The sequence below is a fragment of the Lissotriton helveticus genome, chromosome 8 (genome assembly GCF_964261635.1).
Source record: "Lissotriton helveticus chromosome 8, aLisHel1.1, whole genome shotgun sequence".
NCBI lineage: Eukaryota > Metazoa > Chordata > Amphibia > Caudata > Salamandridae > Lissotriton > Lissotriton helveticus.
The window spans coordinates 1,488,541,192-1,488,563,423 of record NC_136069.1 but is presented as its reverse complement, the minus strand read 5'-3'; the positions used below and the strand labels follow the sequence as shown (position 1 = coordinate 1,488,563,423).

At 43.8% G+C, this 22,232-nt stretch overlaps 1 protein-coding gene across 3 annotated transcripts in view; it reads right to left on the bottom strand.

Annotated features, from left to right (window-relative positions):
* GRM5 (glutamate metabotropic receptor 5) overlaps window positions 1–22,232 on the bottom strand; it is a 967,370-nt gene that overhangs the window by 504,042 nt on the left and 441,096 nt on the right. The window lies entirely within an intron of this gene.

Here is a 22,232-nt window from a genome sequence, read left to right as displayed (position 1 = left end):
TTGCCCATCTGTTACACCAAAATCCAGGCACCTGGACATGGTCCGGTTGGTTCTGGAATATAATTTCCGCATGGGGATGGAAAGTCCTGTCCTTTCTAGGTATCGCAGTAGCGATCATATTCAGCTGCTGCCTCTGTATACAATGTGGCCCTGCGATTTGCGGCATTTGTGCTACCTCTTGTATTCCTAGTCCCAAGCCCCGTTCTAAATCCCGTTCCAAGACAATTCGAGACGAACAAATGGTACTGTATGAAATGATAGATGGTATCATGAATATTGATGTTTCCTGATGGAAACGTAGTGACAAGGAGGGAATGTGGAAAAGTAAATTTTGCCATGTTCTGTGTCCCTACGTGTCATCCATCATATGTTATGTGTGCATGACCAATATGCATATGTTATTCCCCATGTCCGATTAATGATGCAATTACAGTTGTGTCCACCTCTAGTATGCCAGTTTCCAGTCCTCGTGAATAATACGAATATCAGGCCTATGTAAAGCTACGTTGCCACGTTTCTCAGTGTGCACGTTATTTCATTATAAAGTCCCCGTTTCTAGGCCTCAACAGGGCCCGGACCCTAGATTCAGCTCCTCTCTCCTGAAGCCTCGCTGAGGAGCGATTCAGCCCCCACCTGTATCCTCGACCTTTCACTTACTTCCTGCCTCGCAGTGCCCGGTGCAGCTTGGCTCTGCCTCTGAGTCTGCCAAGAGTATGTTATGATCCCAGCTATCAGTTTAGTCCTCCTTCTCTGCATTCCTAAGCTACTGAACTGCATCAATAGTTTCCGTCATTGTCTAGCCTATGCGTCTCCATGTTAAGAGAAATACTGTATTTAATGGTCATTTAATATTCTTCATCACGCACTACATGTAGAATAAATGCATGCTCCAGTCTTAGAGTAAGTTAGCTTTTCCCCTCATGACTTCTAGTTTATATCAACATGTTCCCTAAACATCAGATACTAGATAGGGTTTAGGTACATGTCGCTCCGACCCTCCAGACTTTAGTCTCTGCTCCTAGCACAGAGTTCATAGCCCCCAGCTTCTCCCAGTAACACGTCATTGCCAGTTTACGCGCACCACCAGGTTAGAGGTCCCCGGCTCCTTAGGTAGCCCCCTCCATGGTTTCCGCCCCATTCATGACATATTCTGTTACGTTTGCATCACATGTCTATGCATACGCCCAGTTACACCTACTTTTACTGTTATCTTTCGCGACTGCTACGCGTCACGCCTTCTGCTCCACCCACTGCTACGCCTACTGCAATGTAATGCTATGTGTTCGCGCTATGTATATATGCCTATGTTTTGTTATTGAATGTTAGCGCGCTCATCCCAGACCCAGCCCCAGCAGCTGCTGGGCCCCAGTTGTCCTGCTGGGCCCTGTCATCCTATTCCTATGCAGGTTGTCCTGATCCTGTCCTTATGCTGTAATAAACCTGCGAAAACTCCTACTACCTCGAATCTTGACTCTTATTTTATTGAGCTATCTGTTATGATTTATGCCTAGTCAAAAATAGGGTATTATTTATTTATTTACCACACAAGGGTGATCGAAATAGGAGCACCCAACTAAAGAAAGTAACAACAAAAACAGCCCAACTCCCCCTCTCAAGGACAGTAAGGTAACATCCTCCCATCCAAAGCAATATACTCAGTAGAACAAACCAGTAGGCCAGAAACACACCTACAGCACCTCTTGAGGTGTGGCAGAAGCAGACACAGTCTCTTTCAAGAGGAAAGAGCCCCGGTGAGTCAGCCCTGCACCCAGTCATGCGGGAAGAAGAAAGAACATTCCTCAGTTCAGGTGTCCCACCAGGCAGCCTCTACGAAGATACAGAAACCCCGTCCTGCAGTCAAGAACAAAGCAAAGCATCCCACACATTTCACTCACAAGTACATCTCGGAAACTTAAGAGTCCGTGGATATTATCGTCAGTCTTCGGAGTGACCAGGGATAAGTACCCACTCTGAGCAGTGTTCCGAGTACAATCAGACTCCGAGCCTGTGACCAAATCCTCTGATGCATCCCCCGTCAGTGGCAGGTGCCATACCGAGTATAAGGACATGAGCTATGTAGCTGCATACACTGCGCTCTGCCAGTCCGGCGGCACCAAAGCCTCTGTGGATACGTCACCCAGTCCCCTCACAGTCCGGGCCATGATTGCCTGGTGCTCCTCCAGGGCTCAGGTCCAGCCAGTACCATACCTCAATGGGTTCTGTCAAGTACTTGGTTCCCTGAGCAGTGAAAAGGTGCAGGCATGCTGGGTAGAGAATGGCATACTTGATATTCAAGACTCCTAACATCTGTTTGGCTTCTAGGAATGAGGCCCTCTGCATCTGGACAGTCAGGATAAAGTCAGGGGAAATCATCAATGTGCTGTTGTCAACACACAGCTCTCCCAGGTCCCTGGCATACTTTCAAATGTGGTCCCGGAAGTGCAGAAGGCGCACCACAATGGGTCGAGGCGTACTTCCAGGGTGTGGTGGGTGGGTTGGCAGTCCGTGAAGGCTCAGGAAGACTCTCCTCAGTCCCATGATGCCCAGGGGGGCAAATTGCATAGCACCAGATCTCTTCTGGGGTCCCCAGTCATCGGGGGTAAAAGTACAGACTAGGATGGGACCAGGTGCGGGAGCCCCACCAGAAACTCCTGCAATCCTTGGCTCACTCCACCAGAGTTAGGCCACACCCCCTCTCATAACTTTTCCAGTTATTTCATTTGTTTTCAAAGTACAGTCCTGATACATTTTCTAGAAAAAAATTATTTTGAGGGAAAATTCTCCCACACAAAATCTAGAAAAATATGTGAAATAAATTCACAGGATTTTTCATGAATTTTGCATAGTAAAAATTCAACTCTTGGTCAAATTGAAAAGGTAGTCTGCCTGAGGCCGCTTTCTGATTATTTCATGCTCCACTTGTTTTGAGCAAACACTTTTAACAATAACATTTTCAAAGTTGTACAAACAATTTCATTAAGCTCTAGAAAGGAGATCCTGACAAGTTTATCCTCCCCTATATATTTTTTTTTAATATTACTGAATACTTGGTGAACAGATATGTGAAGATGCGTGTACATCATTAATTACAATGTTCCTATTTGAGGCTGCTGTATTTTCAATCCCCAAGCCAGATGGAATTTGAGAAGCCAAATGAAGAAAAGCAGAACCCATGCTGACATAAGCCACAGGTGGCACACATAGCTAAATGGGCTTCTCAATTACAGCCTTCCAAAATGACAGATTTATTTTTCCCTGTGTTATTGAAAATGACTTGATTTCATTACAAAGGTTGAAAAGCAGGCTGATGAATTAGAAGAGAATTCTGAAACAGCAACAGATGTTGTGTTGTTTTCTAGCAGTGATAAAGTAACTGTATAAAGTAACATGCCATTCAGGCTGAAAGAATTGAGTTCAGTAGACAGTTCCCCTGTCGCCCCAGTTAGCCAAAATCTATACAAGCACAACTAATGCAATATATATTTATATATCTCTCTTTGATTGTATTTGTAGGGGAGTGCATCTCTCAAGTGGCTCCCATACGTTTAATAATTTAATGTCATTTTTGGACTCAAGGCAGCTGCTTCAGAAGGCATGTGCTCTGATCTCTAAACATAACAAATAACACCAGGTGACACTTTGACTTTTAGGTAAGCCAAATTATAGTGATGCAGAAACTACACCAGTGGCATGAAAGACCGATGCCACATGTGGGTTGCAGTATGCTTAATGTCATCTACTTGGGACACAGTTTTGTCCTTGCAGTCTTATTCTTCTGTTGCCAAAACATGTGGCTGAGGAGAACACTGGGACCAAAGAGCCTGCTTTCACTTCTACCAAGATTGGAAGGGCTTTACTAGGGCCACACCAGCTGGCCTCCTACTCCTATGGCCACTGCGACAAGGTTTAATAAGGGACTCTGTCGAGAAAGACCAGGCGATTAGTGGACTAGACTTTGCCAAGGACCTCGCTGAAGGAAGTGGTTGAACTTGCCTTCTATCTACGCCCTGTAAACTTAGGAGATGCCCTTTACAATTTAGAACTTTTAGGATTGACCAGAAGAAAGGCACTCAGCAAAGAAAAAAGAAGAAACAGAGAACATTTTCACACAACAGAGGATATGGACAGGCCGCAGGAGAATTTGGGGCCACAGCACTACGCTTTAGCAGGAAGGATGAAAGGCTGATTTGGCAGTACAGGATTCAAATTCATAACCTGCTTGTTACATGGAGCCAAAGTGTTTTAATCAACCCAATTACATTTGTGCAAGGGCCTTATTTCTCATTAAGAATAATGAAGAATCAAATGAATAATTCTGTATATTTAAACTGACTCCTGTATATTTTTCTCTATTTGTTAACCTGGATATGTTATCTACTTGTGGCATCCAGGATAAGAATATAAACCGACTACTAATAGACACAATAAATGACTCATGCCCCAAGAATTCATAGCAGGATTGAGTAGGAGAGGTTGGAGGAAGTGGCACAGTACACTATGGAATGGCTTACTAAAGAGTGAAACTCACTCTGCCAATGGAGCACTTTTTGTTTCTGCTATAAAATTATGTTCCTTTGGACGTGACTATGGACATTATTACGATGGCGGTCGCCATTGCAGCGGGAATGAGACAGCCAGACAAGGAGTTGGCAGTCCCAACCGCCATATTTCGATAAGACTGTCGCGTAGGCAATCAGAAACTGCCCTTTTCTACTGCAGCTTGTGTTGCGCCCCTGAAAAGGGCCGCAGCAAAAGCCGCTGTAGAAAAAGGCATTTTTCCAAAATCAATGCACCGTGTGCATGGATGTTTAGGGAGGCACCACATGTGCGCGCCTGGTCACTTAGCAGTGGCCCACAGGGAATGGGGCCCCCAAAGTCCCTTTCCGGCTGCCTTTCCATGGCGGTGTGCCCGCCATGGAAAGGCAATTGGAAAGGGACATCCTAATCCTTATGGAGGTGCCTCGTGATAGGGAACGGATTTTGACCCCCGTCCTGATGGGCTTCTTGAAGCTATCGGAGGTGGTGACCTTTCCCCCAACATCATTATTCCAACTGGCGGTATTGTAATCCGGTGGTTGGACTGATGCCCTGGATGTCAGACAGAATGTCAATGATGGCCTGTTAGTGGCGGTCACCCAAAATCAAGAGGAGGGCTTTTTTTTTTTTTTTCCTTAGGGCATTGTTTGTGCCCAATGGAGCTTCACTGTGTCTTTTGGCTTAGTTATCTCTCCACCACCTTTGTTTTTCTGCATATCTTGGTCTACCAGTTTTTCATAATTTGTTGTATTCCCAGTACAGGCCACCCAGGCCCAATTATTTAGCTTGATAGAAGAGTTTACGTTTGACTCTTAAGGCTGTGAATCCCCTACTGGTTCGTTGTCACAATACAGCAATAGACCATAATGCATGTATTTATGCATGAGGTATTTCTGTAGCGTGAGCCTACCCAAAAGGCAGAGACACTAATTGAAGCTTATTGCACAGTGCGCAGTAGTTGTGATTGCATCAGTTCTGGGCCTCCTTTTCTCCTCTGGGCTCTCTAGGGTCAGATCTCTAATGCTAGTTAATATGAAATGGATGCCTTTGCCTCTGTTCAGATAGCTCTGTGTGCATATCATAACCAGATGTAACTGGATAAGACCTAATAAGACTTTGTATTTCATTTGGGGATCCAAAAAGGAATGTTCTGTTGCTTGTCGGCTGAAGTGCAAATCTGTAGCATTTAAACTGTTTTACAATTTGGATAAAATGTGCATTGGCAAGGGGGGGGGTTAATTGACTTGTTCTTGTATGTGAACTGCTGGGCTCTCAACTCATATAAAACATCAGTTTTACTCTTTATGAATTCTTTACATACATAAATAATGCATACCTCTCTGAACCAGCCTTAGTGAGATTCAAGCTTTGAGCTGTCTGCCTGGGAGAGTTAATTGTTCTGCTACCCCAGCTGCCAGATCAAACACTTCCTGAACATAATGCCCACTCCAAGGAGAATGGACTCCTCCTGTCAGAGTAAGAGGGATTGGGTAAAATCAACATAGCTGTTAGCAGCAGCTCTCTGTGTATTAGCTTGATGGGTGGAACAAGGAAAAGAGACTATAAGCAGTCCTTATGGGACATTTCTTTGAAGTTTTGGAGGGAAGAAACCAGGCCTGTGGGGGTGATGCTTGAGTCGGAGAGGGGGTCGTACTACGATTTCAAAGCGGCTGTCATTTTGATAGCTTCCTGGAGTGTACCACAGGGTTGGGACAGACAGAGGTCAGGAAATGCGAGTGACTTGAGGACTGGAGGGATGATGAGGCACCACCAGGTTGGGTAGGTGCCCAGCCAATATAAAAAAAACTCTATCTTACATTTCAAGAGCTTGCACAGTTGTATAAACTTGAGAATGAGTCTGTGGAAGACGAGGAAGTACGAGCTTGAGTTGATTCACTCCTGTGAGGAGTTTTAAAATTCATGGCTTGTACTATGGACTTTTCTGGACTCTTTCCAGAGCTGGTTTCACCAGCTCCCTGGTAAACCCTCAACACCTATAGACCGTGCACAGACTGCTTTCTGTTGTGGGTGTTTTCATTGGAAACCAGGGGACCCCTATATACTTAATAGACTTGCTATACATAGGGAAAATCAATATGTCTATGTTTTAGTGTGTACTGTGTTTTCATTACCATATATGTAATCATGAAATAATACTAATTGTATGATGTGATTATCAAATAAGCTGTTCTGTAAAAATATATTCCTTCTATAAAAATATATTTATATTTAATTCATATCATGTGTTTCTAAAATATGTTAGGTATAGGTCATAACTGTATAATATAATTGACTGGGCCTCCTACACAGCTGTGTTTTTATAGCCAATTCTTGACTTAGCTATAGACCTTTCTCTAAAGTATCTGTTGTGGGTGTCCCAGGCTGAGCATGACAGACTCTTGCTTGAATACAGTCACCCTGCAAGTGGTGGGAGGCCTCTTTGGCTGAGGAGTGCAGATAGAGAGACTGGTCTCCCGTGAAGGACCTTCAAGGGCTTCTGCCAAGAAGACCCCAGGTTACAAGCTGGACAAAAGGGCAGGTCTAAGCCCACATCGATAGGCTGCTGCTAGGCCAGAGAATGCAGTAGTGCCAGATGCAGTGGAAAGCTTCAATGAATTCTTTAAAATTTTGAGGGTCATATGGTGTTAGAAGACTGATCCTGGTGGAGGGACTGTGCCACCTGGAGCCCAATGCAACAAACCCCATTAAAATTGGCCCAGTGGGGCGCAATGGGTTCTTAACAGAAATCACTGCTTACCCATCACCTACAAAAAAAAAACCAAGTGTATCTCCACTTTCCCCAGCAAGGGGTAAATTTGTACTTAATCCACTGTAAAGACGTGAGCGCAATCAAATGCTGTGAAAATGTACCCATGTTAGAGGTTTGGGGAGCAGTTAAGGAGGGCCCAATGCATCTGGGGAGCTCAAGCGCCTGTGTTTGAAGGCCCTGTGAGAGGGCCCCCGGGAACCCCTCTTCTTCCCTACTCCATGACTGCGCTGGAGATAAGAGATGGGGCAGACATGGGAGTAGTAAACAGCAGTCTTCCCACCCCGTCCAATGGAAGCAGAGTGCTGTGGAGCAGTGGAGGTGGCAAGACCATGCAGAGCAGGGCAACCCACACTCAAAGAACCAGCCAGAAGAGCACATAAAAAATGTAAAAGAAGAAGAAAAAGTAAAGATTGTCCCAAAAGAAAATGAGAAAAATTACCTTTGGCAAAGTTGCGCCCCATAAGCCCATGAGGTTAATAAAAAGTGTCTATTTGTTGGCTGGTTCTTCGTGGGGGACAGGAAGCACCTGCAGTGGTGTACATGTCTAAGTTTGTGGCAAGCCCCCACAACTCTAGTTCTCCAAAGGCAGGGAATATACGGCCATGGAGAATGCGGGCTCTTTTGTGAAGCACTTTTGTGAAGCACTACTGTGCAGAACTTTAGTGAATTTTCTATGAGTACTGAGCATTGCATGTTGGGATTAATAATAGGCCTGATAGAAATTTGAATCACCCCAGCATGATTTTCATAATTTCGGGAACTTTGTGTTACCCTTGTTACTCACTTTTCCAGAAACTACAAAACTACATCACATCGTGTAATTAAGCTTCATTCTTGGTAAAAAATATCATCAAATACACCATTCACAATAAAGAAAGCACCATTCGCAGTAAACATCTACCGCAAACTAACTGATGCAGAACAAAAGCCGTTGTAGTTCCCTATTTTTTAGTCCAATAAGCATTCGACCATCAAGAATCGACTGGAGGGCACATTTTGACTTATTATATAGCTCTAAATGGCAGATTTTCCTTTTGTGTAATTATGCAGAATTTTGCATAAATTTGCAACCAATTTGCATTATTACATAAAAGCAAATTTAGCGAATTTCACACTTACTTGTTAGCCAATATAGTGTTTAAAAAAAATTGTATGCAAGTATGAAAAGCTATGCTCAAGGAAACAGGTATGACTTACTGTTTGTGAATGACAAATAATATAATTGGCATGTTAAGGCAGCATAATTATGTTATTGAAGGTAACAGTGATTGCCAAAGGCTGCAGATCAGATATTGTCATTGTGAACCCCCTTACAAATGCAATAGGGCTGACGTTTTATTATAGTATATTATTGTATGATTTGCTATAGGCACATAGAGGGGTATTGATGTTTCAGGAGTTAAGGGTCCCTGGTGAAGGAATAGATCAAGGTGTCTCAAAACTACATGGTCTAATCTAGGGGGCATAGCACCCCAATTAGTTGATGATTTTCTTTCAGGAGGGATTCAATTGATATTTCCAATTTTGTAAATATAGGTAATACTTAGATTCCATGCATTCAAGTTATTTTTCTTTCTAAAGAAAAGTTATTCACTGGGCAATTATGTATGAGGTGTTTGTGTGCAGCTGCTTTTTGAGTTTGCAGCCTAGAATCTCTCTCTCTATTCTTAAAGTGCTCTACCTCTCCCCCTGAAAATAAAGTGTGAAAAGTGGTACTGGGTCCCTAGTTTGAGGGTCGATGGTATGAAAGCTCCAGAACACCATAGGTGAAAGGTCGTGGCTGACATAGTAAAACCCAGGGCCCAGATTTACAAAGACCTTGCATTGGCATTGTATTATGCAGACAGCACAAGGCAATGCAGAGCTTCAGTGAGATTTACTTAGCCAGGCAAAGCTACCTTTCATGGCTCTGCGTGGCTTAGTACATTTAGAGTAACGCAAGGCAGAGCAATTTGCTGCCCTGCATTACTCTGCATTGGGAAGGCGTCCCATGAGGTCAGTGTGGGTGCTCACATACATCCACCCATGGATTTTGATGCAATCCCAAACGTGCTAGGTATAGTAAAGCGGGGAATGCTTCAAAATGATACGTCTTCCCAACAGAGGTGCAATTAGAACAAATATCTTTATTTTGCTTCATTATTTCCTGTTTCCATGTGTGCCACAAAAGTAGAAAGAGGAAAATGCCTCTGCAGGTTTTTTTTGTGCCTCACTAAAAACAATCCTGCCTGTCACCTTTTCGATGCGTCGGACGGCCCCAGGGTGCCTACATGGGTGCTAGACTGCACACTGTGCACGAGAGCAAACAGAGAGCAGGAATGTGTCATATCCTGTTCCCGCACAGGCATTTTGCAGTGAAAAGGCACATTGCTAGCAACACACAACCCTTGGAGTGAGTGTGACTACAGGGACATGTCCCATCAGCCCATACTTGGTGAATGGATACACCTTGGAGGCATGTCACCCCACTAGAGGCCCAGGCAAGTAGCTGAGCCTCTCATATTGCATGTTTTTCCATGTCCTACACGTGTGAATATTAACAAATGATGGAATAGACAAAAACAGCCAGCACAAAACCGTGACAGTCATTTTCTGGGAATGGAGATTAATTATCAGTCTTTCTGAAAGCCCAGGACCCCATGAGGGCTGTAAGAGGGATTTATATAAAGCTTTATAGATGGGGTTGAAACATATTGACTTTTCGGTTATAGGGACAGAATTCCCTCCCTACCTGACCCAATTTCTAAGTAATTTCAATCATACCTGTATTACCTAAAATAAAGGGATACAGGGTAACTACTTGGCATTTTTATGTATTGTCCCTGTTAGATTTAGACCTGTATCAAAAGTGCTCCCTTAAAGATTGTCGAGCCCGCCCTGGTTTATAGGGACCAGGATGCGACTAGATAATGAAGCATGACACCAATAGTGTGTGTGAGGGTCCACAATAAATATATATCTAATATTTTCATTGGAGGAAGGAGACAAAGCCATCATTTTAAAACTATTGATTATAGGATGTTAGGATACCTTCATTAAGAGCAATCCTGTTCTTTCCGTTTGATCCAGCGCAGCACGTCAAGTTGACTTGCTGCATTGCAAAGCATCAAATGCTATTAAATCTTGGCTCTAGTAACTTCTGATTGCCAAAGGACCTCCCAAACCACTTCTCACACTCATCATCTACGAGAGATGATATTGAAATTTTCGGGGAAATCAGTATGACTTTACTTGCATCTCCGCAAATTCCATAACAAGCATGTCTTATAGCAAACCAGCACGTCTCTCTCCTACAGTGGAACACTGGATGAATTATCAAACACTTGCTGACTGAACAGTTTTATATTCACTTCTTGTCCTGTTACCAGGTACTTCATGTACCTCTGCACCTTCAATTAAATGTGTTTGCTGTTTAGTTCCTGTTGACTCACTTCATTTTCTTCTACTCGGTTAAGATTACAATTTAGTAGGTAGTACATTCACTTGGTGCATTCTCCTTGATACTTATAATAACAGTGTCCCAGGTTGACTGGTCTATGCAGAGTAGGAGTCCTTCCAGGGGAGGTGTGGCTAGGTGGAGCTCATAACATCATTTCCATTTCCGACCTTTTAATCTCGCTTCATTGAGGTATGGATTTTTCAGCTTCTCTTTATGCACATCAAGTATTGATTTTACCCTCTAGTACACACGTCATTCTCATTGGCGATGACTAGATACAGAAATGGCCTTGGTCTACACTATTGCTTCGCTTAGGCTCATTTCCCAATTTAGACACACACCTATTTTTCTTGCCCTAGGACAAAGAACTTGTTGTTCACTATTGATATTGAGCATTGATTAGATGATATGCATCAGCCATTTGTTGTTAGTCATGTACATATATCTTGCTATGGAGCACCAATCAAGTACCTAATTTGTTTTTTTAAACAGATTATTGTCCTTAAAAAGGCAAATAGAATCTAAGTGTTATTCTCCTTGCTTGCTTGGCTAAGTTCCAGATAATCATTTTTTTCCAAAACAGACGTATTCTTACCACAAGTCACATAATCTCGAAACAAAAGACAGATAATACATCATATTACGAGAGTGCCTCTGACAGATGGTCGAATCCAGAAAGTGATACTTTTTATACTTCGATGATGCCTGCATGTTTCGAATTGCAAGGATAGCAAACAACCGCTGGACATCTTTTGTGAACTTGCTTCTTCTTCTCCCCTAAATCAAGCCTTGCCTCTATTTGTTATATTCAACCAAGTGTATATCTGTCATACCAGCGGAGCAGCGTGAGGGGTAAGACGGTGATCATAGCGTCCTGTTGATATTGCAAGTCAAGCAACACCCCTGACGTTCCTTTATGCTCATGAAGCCAACAAGCAAGCTTCATAAGTCATTGTACTTGTAGCAGACCGCTGTAGGCACACTAAGCCTGAATATTTCACTTTTCTGTAAATACACAAACATTTTTATTAAGAATACGTGAGTAAGGTGGGGAAGTTGTGCCCCCGTCCTGAAGAAGGAGCTTGACTCCGAAACATGTCGACGCACACCAGAGGTCCTGTTCTTAAATTAACAGAATTGACCTCACACTGCACTTCTTTTAACAGTACCAGCCAGAGTTCAGAATAAAAGTTTTTTCTATAGACTCATGTGCCAGGTACTTTTTAACCTTTCACCACATCCCACCACTCACTTATAAATACACCCCACACACTCCACACAACACATAGTCATTACTATAAGTGCTCCCGCGTAGTCGTAGGTCGTAGCACGCCGCATCCCGCTAGAGGGGTGCGAAGACCCCGATGATGAAGCATGACACCAAGGGGCCTTTTGGTGTGTGAGGGGTATTTTACAAAACACTAAGTGCTTCAACTTGTGTCGATCACTCTCTCCCCTCCTTCGAGTTGGATTCTCTTTGTTTATTTAGATACAGAAATGGCCTTGGTCTACACTATTGCTTCGCTTAGGCTCATATCCCAATTTAGACACACACCTATTTTTCTTGCCCTAGGACAAAGAACTTGTTGTTCACTATTGATATTGAGCATTGATTAGATGATATGCATCACCCATTTGTTGTTAGTCATGTACATAGATCTTGCTATGGAGCACCAATCAAGTACCTAATTTGTTTTTTTAAACAGATTATTGTCCTTAAAAAAGCAAATAGAATCTAAGTGTTATTCTCCTTGCTTGCTTGGCTAAGTCCCAGATAATCATTTTTTTCCAAAAACAGACGTATTCTTACCACAAGTCACATAATCTCGAAACAAAAGACAGATAATACATCATATTACGAGAGTGCCTCTGACAGATGGTCGAATCCAGAAAGTGATACTTTTTATACTTCGATGATGCCTGCATGTTTCGAATTGCAAGGATAGCAAACAACCGCTGGACATCTTTTGTGAACTTGCTTCTTCTTCTCCCCTAAATCAAGCCTTGCCTCTATTTGTTATATTCAACCAAGTGTATATCTGTCTGCTTGCCAAGTCTTGCCTTTGAGTTTGGACTACCTAAGTCTGTCTATTTCTGACTTTCTTTCAAGTTTTGCTCTTTACATTGTACTACCTAATCTTTCTCTATCTTTGACTGCTTCACTAGGCATGCCCTTTAATTTTTTTGAACTATGCAATACTGCAGAGCCCCAAATGGACCTCATTTAGGGGTCACAGCTGCGACCACTGGCATGATTCTTGTGACTTCTGACACTGCCTTTGCGACCCCATAACTGACAGATCCAAAGGCAGTGGCAGGAACTGAAGGGAAATGGATTGGTTTTTCAAAACTGGTACACTTTAATTAATTTGTTTGTATCCTGAGTGCTTCCATAATCAATGTTTAGGGGCCATACAAAGGTCTTCAGAAAAAAGATGGTGGGGCCATCTACGACGTGCAATCATGAGGATTGTGCACATGTGTGGATTAATTATATATGTGTGTGTGTGTTTATATTCATTTATAGATTGCTGAACTAATGCAAAAGATATCTAAAGCAGATACAATACAAGATGAAAATCTATTTCTGTACCGCATACACACACACACAAACCTGGACATATACATGGTACAAACATCTATTTGAATTTGCTTTGGAAACCTTTTGCATTATTTTGCCTTTTAGTTAGGGGCCAATTTATATGTGGGCGGTGTGTATACTTCATCGCAATGACGATGGAGTATACACACCGCCAACATAATGGTCTGCCCACTAGATTTAATTTCGACTGAACCATAGGTTTGGCTATGGCGGTGACTCCTCCAACACTGCCATAGCCAAAACTTCCCGACAGACCGACGAACTAAGGGCAGTCGAAGAAATAGGTACATGCCATCCACCCAATTAGGATGGGTGGACATGAAGTAATTTCTTTACAGACTGTCACCTCCAGGCAAACCCAGGCAGCGAGGGACAGTAGCATGTAAATCATTCTCCCATCGCCATGGGAAATAACTCTCATGGTGAAGGCAACATGTTTTTTTTTATTTAGTAAAATACAATCCTGTTTTGGGATTTTCTTATTCAAAATAAAAAAAAAAACTGCTTGGTGCATAAAATAGCAACAAGCTTTGAGGGGAACCACTGTGACGGTGGGTCTTGTCAATGCCTTATAGGCGACTGATAGCTAGGCGGGCATTTATAAATTTGGCGGGTGTTCCCTGAACCAGGGGGTGTAGTAATTCACTCTGTCCTCCTGGTGGAGCAACTGATCATCTACCATTATATAAATTGGCCCCTTAATGTTTAATCTTTAATTTATTGTTGCTTTTTTTAGCTTTACCTTAAAGCCATTATGTTAAGAGCCATGTGGCAACTCCTTCTCTAGCATCATCAGATTCAAAAAGTAATGTGATGTCACTTCCAGTGATGTCACCAGCAGCTGGATGTTTGGGTTATGTCACTTTTGGTACCCCTGGTATTTTGGTGAATCGACACGACACCAATCGGGACCATCACATCCTCACCCAAAGTTCATTTTCACTAAGCTTTGATAATATGCCAGGTCAAGACAATTAGTGGCTTCTCTTTTGAGGCTCATCTTATGTAGGATCATTTTGTATAATCACTTCTCTGAATGCTGTTGTCAGGTTGTGTGTGTGATAACATACATGGTGCTGCGGTGATCTTCCAATCTTCATTTTTTGCGCGCTTCTTCACAACATACCTTGGAGAAGGACAGCCCCACCTATGGAATATTCGGATCTGTCGACTTACAAATGATCTAGGATACCTCTTGGCTAGCAGAAACTGTATGAGTTGGTACACCCACAAGCTGACAACTCCATTCTGATCCAGTCCCTCAATAAGGCTACACTGTTATATTGTATATTCTTCCGTTTTTTTCCTTCCTTAACAGTTGATAGAAAATCTTTGAATAGTATCAATCTGACACACACACTTTGCTCTCCCACTTCAATGGAGTTCCCTTGATGACATATTTCTCACCAACTTGCTGAGCTAATGACCAACACCCCTCCCTCCCAAAACCTCAATCCTCCCCATTATCATCTCAGCTCCATCTCAATCTCATCAAACACATCTACAGTAATCAGTGATTAATTAGTGAAAAAATAAGTGCTGATACTCTCGTCAGTAGTTTACTGCAGCTTGCTCCCGCCATTGCCCCTGTTAGCACTGACAATGACAATTCTAACATATCTGCTAACCATCACACTCCTACAAGTATGATAATTCAGACTATTTATGGGCCCCAAAGCTAAAAGAATGGCTTGGGCAGCAGCTATTAGTAATATTTAATATATGTTGAATTAATAATGAACTGTGGCCCTCATCTCTAAATTAAGAAAATAGCCGCACCATGTGGCAGATTGTCATAACTGTGGGTGCTGACAATTAAGTGTGGTGCTGAGCACTGGAAACCACTGGCTCAAATTAGGCACTTATATGTTTACAGTTGGAGAGAAGATGGTGCACCAGCAAGGACACCTCCAACAGGGCAGCCTTCAAAACATCCCTCAACCTCAACTACCACCGGCTATGGGCAACAAAGAAAACAGCCCTTGTAGCACGCATCGAAACTAGCACCAACAACACTACGGAACTTTTCAACATTGTTAAGGAATTCTCCAACTCAGCTGCCAGTGGAACAACATCATACCCTCACAGGAGATGTGCGACAACCTTGCCCACTTCTTCCACAATAAGATTGCAACCATATACAGAATCATCGAACCCCAACCCACACCTACGGACCTCTGCGGCAGATATGCCGCCACCGTAACTAACATGAACCACACACTGACGAACTGGAACATCCTCTGCACCCAGAACACCACTTTCATCATGAAATCCATCCACTCAGGAGCTCCCACAGACCCATGTGTGGACCACATCTTCAACCTCGAAAATAAAGGATCGTCCAGGAACTCACCATCCTATTCTAAACCTCTATCACCATTGTGACATCTGGCAATGCCTGGAAACATGATGAAGTCAGACCATAACTCAAAAAACCCTCCGCCGATCCCAACGAACACAAAAACTACAAACTAATCTCCCTGCTCCCATTCCCAGAGAAGGTACTGGAAAAGATCTTCAACAACAATCTCATGACACACCTGGAGCAGAACCAGCTACTCGACATCTCCCAGTCCAGCTTCCGCAGCATTCACAGAATTGAAACTGTCCTGATCTGAGCCACTGACAGCATCCAAAACTTCCTTGACTGAGGAGAAACAGCAGCTTTCATCGTCATCATGCTCTCAGCAGCCTTCGACAGAGTATCCCACCACAAGCTGATCGAAAGACCCCACCTCATCAGCATTCAAGGGGACACCCCCAGATAGATCACCTTCTTCCTCACTGGCAGAATCCAGAGGATCTACCTCCCATCTTTTACCACTGAACCCAAGGAGATCATCTGCGGTGTCCTCCAGGGCTCTCCCCTCAGCCCCACGCTCTTCAATGCATATATGACCTTGCTGGGCAACATCGTCATATCCCACGGTCTCAACATAACTTCCTATGCAGATGACAACCAACTCATCCTCTCACTCACCGATGACCCCACCACCACCAGAACAAAATTCCCCAAATGCATTACAAATATTGCTGACTGAATGAAGAACAACTGAGGTTCCGTAAAAATTATTACGACCTTCTGGGCATTACCGAATATGGACGAGTTTGGTATCTACGAACCGTAAATGACGAGTTCGGCAAGTGTGTGTATTTTCGCTACGCTACCTGCCAGGGTTCGTCTAATATTACGTGATGTTCACCTGAACCCTCGGGTTCCATTTTAGATACGGCATCCATTTTGTTTCTTGCCCTCACGTAGTCAGCGAGCAGGTAACTGTTCGCTCCTTGACCCTCTAGTTCCCAAGCTTTGCGGAAGACGCATATTCCTTTCATGCGTCTTTATGGCCGGAGGAATGACACAGCGAAGGCAGATGGCCCAGCTTGAGGGTAATCTGGTCGTGCCGGCCTATTGTGACAGCCGTGCAGGAGATGAGATCCAACTCTTTGATCCTACGATCATGCTTCCGATATTACCCCCACACTCTTTTCTCTACACGTGTCTGACTTCCTTGCAGCTGCTCTTGTCTCTTCTTCTTTGTCATTTACAACTCTAATGGGTATGCCTAATGGTGGGAAGATGTACTTTTACAGTTGGGAACCGGCATTGCTACTGTAATTATGTTGCGGGATTCTGAACACATGAAAGCGACCCTTTTGAAGTTTTACTGTGGGAACTGAATTGTAACCTTTTGTTCACATGTTGTGCAATGGCAACATTTTGTATAAAAGAGAGCGACCTACATATGCAATTCGAAGCAGACTCGCAGAACCTACATGCCTATGTACTTCTTATGACTCTTGTTTCCCTGCAGTAATAAACGCTGATCTTTGACGCCGAAGGAAGTGTCCCGTGTCTCTGTAGTTTGTGCGCCGAAACAGGTATCCCATGAAGGTTATAGGTGTTGTTCCCTGGCACCGCTGGTACTGTTAAAAGTCCAGTCCTTCAGTTGGCGCCCAATGTGGGGCGACTTCAGCGGTACCGGTCCAAAGCCTGATGATCGTGAGGAACTTCGTATGAAATCTCCGAGGGAAGGTGCACCCCGCTTCATCGATCCTGTTGTCGAAATAAGTGGCCCAAAGATTTTCCCTGCGAAGATTCCCGCCTCCTGACGGCTGCGACGGACCGATGCCCTGACTGTCGACCTGTCTTCGACGCCCGGCGCAGACCTTACGTACAAGCGAGACGATAGACGGGCCTTCCTGGTGACGCCATTGAAGTTCTGAGTTAAGTATTTGTGGGTCGCTCCCAGTCCTTAGTGGTTGTTCTAGCTTCTCGAAAGCTTTGTTGTAGCCTTTTAAGGCTTTGTTGTAATAGCTCCCTGAGCTTTGTTATAGCCTCCTCAGGCTTTGTTGTTAGCTCTCCGAGCTTTGTGGTAGCCTTAAGGCTTTGTTATATTGCATGGTTCCATTGCATTTGTGGTTCTTAGTATTATTTGACAGTTGCAATTGCCAAAAACCGAGGGTTTTGACTTACACGAGGTTTAATTACTTCGGTAATCCTTGAAGTTTGATACTAGGTTAGTGTGCACGATGCCTAGCCATACTGGTTTGTTTCGTATTTTCAAATGTTGCGCAATGGATTCCCGGTTGGAGGACTCGTGTCCGATACCTCCAGTTGGAACTCCGATACATGATCTTTATAGTCGACATGGGGTGGGTCCTATAATATATAATGATTACTGGATCCGCTATACAAAGAAAGACGGTGACCTTAGATGGCCACCACATGGAACTTTTGAACTTTCAATTTTAGACAATCTTGAGGCTAAATTATTTTTAAAGAAAGCTAGGCCAGCTATGTTTGATTCCTTTCGGATATGGCGTAAAGAGGCCAAGCAGAAAGAAATCAAACAACTTAAAAAGGATCAAAAACAAGGGTTCGTTCCGATAATGCAAACTATACGAGAATGTAAACAGGACAAAGAAGAAAAGGAAATGGAAATTTCTACTAGATTGCATCACATGAAAATAGATAAATGTTATCCGGTTTTACCGACTAGTCTAGAGAAGAAAGAAGAAGATTCGAAGGAGGATTCCTTGTTATCGTATTTAATGAAATCACCACCTCCTTATGTACAGGGTGCTACTGCTCCTGTAGCTCCTCCTGTAGCTCCTCCTGTTGTTTCTCTTGTTGCTCCAGCGGCTGCGGGTCAGCCCGCTGTTAACCCTACGTTTGTTCCACCACCTGTCCTTGTTCCTACTGCTCCTGTATCTGTACCTTCGCAGAATGTTGTTTCCGTTACTCCGACTACCTTGTCCGTTCCTACTATGCCTTCCTTCACCTCCAGTGTTGTTGCCCCTGCTTTTCTTTCTCCTTCTGTTCGTAAGCGTGTTCCTAACTCTGTTGCTACCCTTTATTCACCACTTTCTGGTCCGTTATTTTCGTCTGATTTATCTGAAACTCCTCAGAGACGGAGTCAGATCCCTAGTGGTAGGGAGAAAGAGACGTTAGTAACCATGGCACATAGGTGGATAAGACATCCTGCTAATTACACCCCACGTGTGGTCTTCGACACGTTTTCTCAGTTTAATGAGCCTACGCAGAGATTCGTGTTTGAAGAGATGAGTAACTTTTTGAGGGAAGAATGGTATAATGATGATGTAGATAATGTACCGCCCGATATAATTGAACTTCAGAGTCACTTTTCGAACGGTATGATTATAGGTGAAGATGTACGACGTGCCGTGGAACGCTTATTAGCGTTCAGATCCACAGCGCATTCTCGGGTGTCATTAGATGATACCACTGAGAATTGGAAAACGGTTCCTGGTCAGTATCCTATGAGAGAGGTTCCGCCACTTTGGGTACCTGGTGATGCTAATGTTGTCCCTCCGATTCTACCGCATTTTCGAAGGGTATGGATACATCTTCCATGGAAACAATCGGAAGTTTTGCAAGTGAAGCAATCCTTGCCCGATCCGCGTAAGAATCCGGCTGGTTATTATAAGGAGTTATCACAACTGGTGGAAGCTTCTATTATGAACCTTGCCGACATCGACATGTTGTTCGGTAATGTTGTACCGCAACCAGTTTGGGCGAAAATTCATCAAGCCAACCACGCAGTTGAACTAGGGGGTGATTGGGCTGCACTGATAGCGGCTGATGGATTACAAGTTGGTGGGGCTAAGCCTGACCAGCTGATCTTGGATTTGCCTCAGAAAATAATTACGCTCATGAAAACTCTCATGCCAGCGATGAAAGTGAATTGGGATAAGTTATCAGCTTGTAAGCAAAAGAAAGACGAGAGTGTCTCGGATTTCTTCACGAGGTTTGAGGACGCGTTTGTCGACCACAGCGGCCAGGACATGGGCGCTGAGGGAGGCCAGCGGTTATTTGTTGACAAGTTCGTGTCGAATTTGTTGCCTGAGCTAAGCAACAAATTGAAGAATTCAGAGAGTGCATGGGCGGTTTCAACCCCTGCGCAAATACTAGCAACGGCCCAGTATTATGAGAAAAGAAAACGAAGGAGCTCAAAACGAAGGTTTTGTTGCAGCAAGCATATCCTCCACGATCGAACCAAAATGATTCACAACAGCAGTATCGACCACGAGCACAGCCCGATAGGATGCAGCCGCGCTCTGACAACTTTGATTATAGATCTTCACTTGGGTATAATCAGTGTGCATATTGTAAGAAAGAAGGACACCTAAAATAGGATTGTCTTGCCTTACGGGACCGCCTGAATGGTGTGTCGACACGTGGAAACCGTGGTGGTGGTCCTCAACAGGCATCACGAGGTAGAGGTCGTGGTTCATTCCACAATCAGATTGATCGTCATCAAAATCAATCGGATGCGAATAATTGCTTTGACCAGCGAAACGCGGAGTCAGTTCGATCTGCACAATATAATGTGGATGATTATTATGTAGAACATGAGACTGTTGCAAACGACCATTACTAGGACAGCCAACGACAAAGAGAGGGAGTAGTGTCAGTTTCGGTCGATCAGAGTGGGCCTTACGTTGCAGTGGCTACATCGGGTATAGTTGAGCCTTTTCTGTTAGACACTGGTGCGACGAAAAGTTCCATCATGCATTCGAAACTCCCTGGCGCACCTTTGTCTGGCTTAACGAACGTTTCTGTTGGATTCTCTGGCGCCCCTGTTAGCAATCCAGTCTCTAGTCCTTTGCCCCTTATGATTGGTCCTCGTGAGCTAACGGCTCCACTGATTTTATCTACAGGTTGTGGTGAGAATCTTTTGGGCCTGGATTTATTGAAACGACTATATGCAACTTTGTACTGTTCCCCCGAAGGAGTGGAACTTACATTAGGACGGAGAGTGATCTCTCCCATGTATTTATCGGTCGATAAATTCCCACCGGAATTGAGTTCCCTCCCTGCGTCCCTATGGGCCACAGGTCCCAATGATGTGGGCCTGTTAGATATTCCACCTTATGTGATCCAATTGAAACCAAATGTGCGATTACCACGTTTACCTCAATATCGTATTTCTCTTGAGGGCGAACGAGCGCTGTTAGCGATCGTTCATGATTTAATTGAAAAGGGTGTTGTTGAAGAAACTCGTGGAAACGTGTGTAATAGCCCTGTATTGCCTATTCTGAAACAAACTGACCCAACTAAACCTCCTGTGTATCGTTTCGTAATAGATTTGAGAGAGGTAAATAAAATAGTGGTTCCACAATTTCCTGTGGTTCCCGATATCACGGCCTTACTAACAATGATTCCGGCATCTGCCTCCTGGTTCACGGTTATCGATCTAAAGAATGCTTTCTTTAGCATCCCGATTGCAGAGGAAAGCAGAGACCTATTCGGATTCTCATTAGGTGGTCGCAGTTTTAGGCTAAAACGCGCTCCACAGGGCTACTGTGAGAGTCCGTCAATCTACAGCCAAGCACTTAAAGGTCAACTTGATGCCTTTGTTTTACCAACGGGTTCAGCTTTGATTCAGTACGTTGACGATCTTTTAGTGGCAGCTGATACAGAAGCTATTTGCAAAACGGCTACGGTATCATTATTGCACTATCTACATGACTTACATCACAAGGTATCGCCTTCAAAGCTACAGTATTGTTGTCAAGAAGTTACCTATCTAGGTCACTTATTGTCAAAAGAAGGGAGAAGGTTGACCCCAGAAAGAATCGCAGCAATTTCCCGAATGACTGTGCCTAAAAGCCAAAGAGATGTTCGTGCCTTTTTAGGTATTACGTCCTATTGCAGACAATGGATTCCAAATTTTTCATTGTTGGCGAAACCATTGATAGCCCTTACGTGCAAGGATGTTCCATCCCCATTGCCTTGGTCTGAAGAGTGTCAGAAAAGTTTTTCTGAATTGCGTGATGCGTTGTGTTCGGCTCCTGTGTTGGGCACTCCTGACTACAGTAAGCCGTTTACACTATACGTTCACGAGAAGGATGGTTGCGCGTTGAGTGTTCTGACACAACCTTTTGGCGGCAAGCAACGCCCATGCGCCTATTTTTCTTCAACTTTAGACCCAGTAGCTAGAGCCTTGCCGAGTTGTTTGAGGGCAACAGCGGCAGCTGCGGCGTCCATTCGACAGTCCGCAGGTCTAGTCATGGATAATATGCTTACGGTGATGGTTCCGCATGCAGTTGACACTCTATTGAATCGAACGAAAACTCAACATCTGACGAGCGCAAGGTTGTCTGGATATGAGTTGACGTTACTGGCTAGTCATATACGGATAAAACGATGTAATGTGTTGAATCCAGCAACATTGCTGCCGATCAACACGGAGTCAAGTGGTGAAACAGTACATGATTGTTATCTTAAAACTGAAGAAGAGACCAAGGGTCGTATTGACCTAAAAGATACTCCATTGACAGATCCCGATGGTACTTTATATGTGGATGGTTCCTGTTTTAAGTTGCCAAATGGTGATGTGACGACTGCGTATGCTGTA